Here is a 3,781-nt window from a genome sequence, read left to right as displayed (position 1 = left end):
TTTGAAGATCGGATCACTTTTAAATCTCCCACTTCACTCTGTGTACACAACCTGAGAACAAGGGGCCGTTGTCAGGTTGTGTTGTGATTACGACATCACGTAACAGGAACACCGTCTTCTGCCTACAATAACAGCTGAGAGAAATTGGTACGTTCGAAAATAGGACTGGCTGTCTGTTCCACGGGGATGCTGCACTCTCAACTTTGTAGAAGACGTCCTTCGTCACAAAGAAGAGAACCCGAGGACAGTTAGTACTCGAAACACTGTTCACGCCATGTGTTTCTACAGCATATAGGTTAGAGCTCATCGTCTCCACTGCTAGTGTCCGCCGTGAAGTGGGAGATTTGAAAGTGATCCGGTCCTGAAAGTGTTTTACAGCGAAATGGTCCATTTCTGGACATGGGTTCCTCATTAAAACATCTTACAAGCTACAATACTTAAAATTCTCTAATAGAAATTTTGAATCACCCTGTATACAATGGCATCGATGAAGTGTCACCACGACATCGAACATAGTTACGTTCAGTGCTTCGGAAAAATCACTACTTCAAATCAATGACATGCAAACTTTCATCCTATGACAAGATACATAAGGATTGTATCTGACTACAGGATGTTTCAACTGATGAAAGGTTTAAAACCTTTGATAAAACACTGTGCCCATACCTAACTAAAGAGTTCTCTCTTTCTTAAAACCAAATTCCAACTGTTTTTATTTTGCTGATAGCGTTACCAAAGGATACTTCATGTCAGGAAAAAGCAGAGTTTTGTTTACATTTCGATTTGTTTCCCAGCTGCTTCTGAGAAATTTCGAAATGTGCACAGTGTCTAAATAAAAAACAATTTTCTAATTTAATACGGCGAATACTCAATACAGGGTTGCAATATTTCGTTGTTACCAAAGAGTTGATATGTTTCCCTGTCGATACTATCTGCAATGACGGCAGCAACTTTGAACTCTTACACCTTCCAACATGCATAAGGCATTGCTACTTAAGGATGAAAATTGTCCACCTGTCGTATTAGCAAGAAGAAAGATAGGCATTACATCAACCTACTTTGACCGAAGAAAGAAACTATGGGACGATTTAGCACAGGTCTCAACATCATACTTCACTACACTTAAATGACTGTTTTGGATATATGTAAATCTCATCCATGGAAAATACATCAAAGGAGTTACATTGTTTCACATAATTCTGTCCAAGTATGGGATACAACTATAATGATGATATCATCAACTGGTAATAACAAATTAGGTTCTGTGAAGTCCGTGAACATAGTAAACACATCAGACCGCATGTCCTGAAAGCAGAGCAGAAAAGAACAAGCAAACAGCAAGCTTCTATCATACTTCAGTTACCACATCGCCTGTTGGTTTTTATACCTGCGACACTAATTTTCCACACAACAAATTGTAAATGTCCGCTTTCATCAAAATTGGATACAGTTTCCAGAAATTAGATTACACAGCCTAACTTATTTTTAACATTTGGTTTCAGTTTTTCTTTCCTCATTTATGGCACAAGAAAGATGTGTGAAAATCACACTTTTTGTCAACTGATAACACCTGGCAATGAAAATAGTTTTATTTCCGTTTCTGAGTCGTAAACCTATAAAATAAACTAATTATGGCGCATTACCTCAAAATATCCATCAGAATGAACTAGTAAAGCCCCATACCTTATCGCAAAACAAGCACCACAGGTGGGAAACCGTTCAAAAAAAGTTGCAGAACCTATACATTTGCCAACATAAGACGCTTTTACACAAATCGGAACGTAAATGTAACATTCAACGTAACTTCTATGTTACGTAGGTTGTTGATTAAACACAGACAGAGGCAATAATCAAAAGCGAATACTTCTCACACACGTGGTCTATACGCGGCAGGACAGGTTAAGACAACTAGTATGCGTCACAAGTTCATTGCGAGATCCTGATTTCCCGAGGTCCCCACAACATGATGATGAAGTCCCATGTTCCTTGACAGAGCGCAGGGGAACGATGCGGGAGACCCGCACCGCCGTACTAGGCAAGGTCCTAGTGCCATTGCCTTCCTCCGACCGCAATGGGGATGAATGATGATGACACAATAACAGCCAGTCATCTCGAGGCAGGTGAAAATCCCTGACCCCGCCGGGAATCGAACCCGGGACACCGGGCTCGGGAAGCGAGAACGCTACCACGAGACCACGAGCTGCCGACCCACAACATGAAAACACTGTCAAAACAAAAACTGACTATTCCCTGGGAAAGGGGGGGGGGGCGAGGGTTTATGGAGGAGTGTTTTGGTTATTAACACCTTCCTACACATTTTTTTTTTCATCGGTGATAAAGATGTGACCAAACTGTAACTCTATCGGGCCATTCACTATAAACCCCGCCAACAGGCGTCATTCGGATGCGATATGGAGGGACACGGAATCAGCACAGCCCCTCTCCTTTCCGTTGTCAGCTACACAAACCTTGGAGCCGCTACTTCTCGTACTGAATTGGCTCACGAAGCCTAGTACACACCATTCCAGCAGTCAACCCTGGCAGTACAAGGAACTGAACACCGGTCCTCCGCGAAGAAGTCAGATTCGCTGACCACTTTGTTTGAGAGGCGCCCTATAAATGTGATCGTAATGCTGTTAGTGGCTTCGCCAACTCACAAGTCAACTGCCAACGTAACCTGAATGGTGGGCTACCCTACTGCCAAAGGCAGAGAGACGGTATCGCGATATTTGACACACACCACTAAATAAACTGTTGCGCTAGATACGTTTTTTTCATAAGTAGCATTACGCATTTCAGGAATATTCAAGTGCTGTGGGAATCCTCGTAAGTATTGGATATGATGTTTGCGTGAGTGTTTTTTTCCGTACCTCTACCTGTAATTCTCTTTTAATGATCTTCAGATATCGTGCCTCCTTCTTTACGCAGGTATTTACGCAATTCATCATTCAAAGGATTTGTTTACGTCAAACCAATATCTTTGTTCTTGGTTATGAGTTTATATAAACAATCTGAATTATGTATATGCGAATTTCTGCGTAACGAAAGCGTCACTCGCGTGGCAATAATGTCACAGGGATATTTCCACCCTGTGCGCCACCTCGGCCACGGAAGCGGGTTCATTGTGTTAAAAATTCAACAATAATAATGGAGAAAGTAAATTGTTTTGTGTATTCAAAAATACTAGTTTGATGTGGTGCGTTTGATAGAAAAATCGTTTGAAAAACTATAATTATGAAATTATAAAAATGTGTTGTTCTGCTTTGTTTCTCGCAGTAAGTTTAATGGAAAACCTATGAACAACAACGACAAGAATACAGACTGTTTCCGACATCCAAAGATCAGAACCAGGATGGAAGGACATATACAGATTGTTTCCTTATGTTGATCACGAATTTGCGGATGTCACACCGCCTGTCTGCTGACACCGATCTGAGGCAAGAGATTTACAATTACTCCAGGATTCCGGAAGCTTCCACTCGTGTTATAAAAAAGGATGTGAGAACGTAGGCATCACCGAAATGTCCTGTTTGTTGATTGTACACGCACGACCTAGTACATTACTGTTGTGTGTTTAAATGTTGGCTCATTCTGTAAAAAAAAAATAAATAAAAAAAATAAAAAAAAATAAAATTAAATTAAAGAAAATATCGATGGATGTGGGATGTGCTCGCATATTTGCTGTGAATATTGTATCTGCGTACACAGGCAGCCAACAGCGTTACGTGTGTAAATGCTCAGATCATTCACAACTGACTTCAGATTTTGTAACAGGTTCATA

The sequence above is a fragment of the Schistocerca cancellata genome, chromosome 8, assembly GCF_023864275.1.
Source record: "Schistocerca cancellata isolate TAMUIC-IGC-003103 chromosome 8, iqSchCanc2.1, whole genome shotgun sequence".
NCBI lineage: Eukaryota > Metazoa > Arthropoda > Insecta > Orthoptera > Acrididae > Schistocerca > Schistocerca cancellata.
This window is presented reverse-complemented; position numbering follows the sequence as displayed.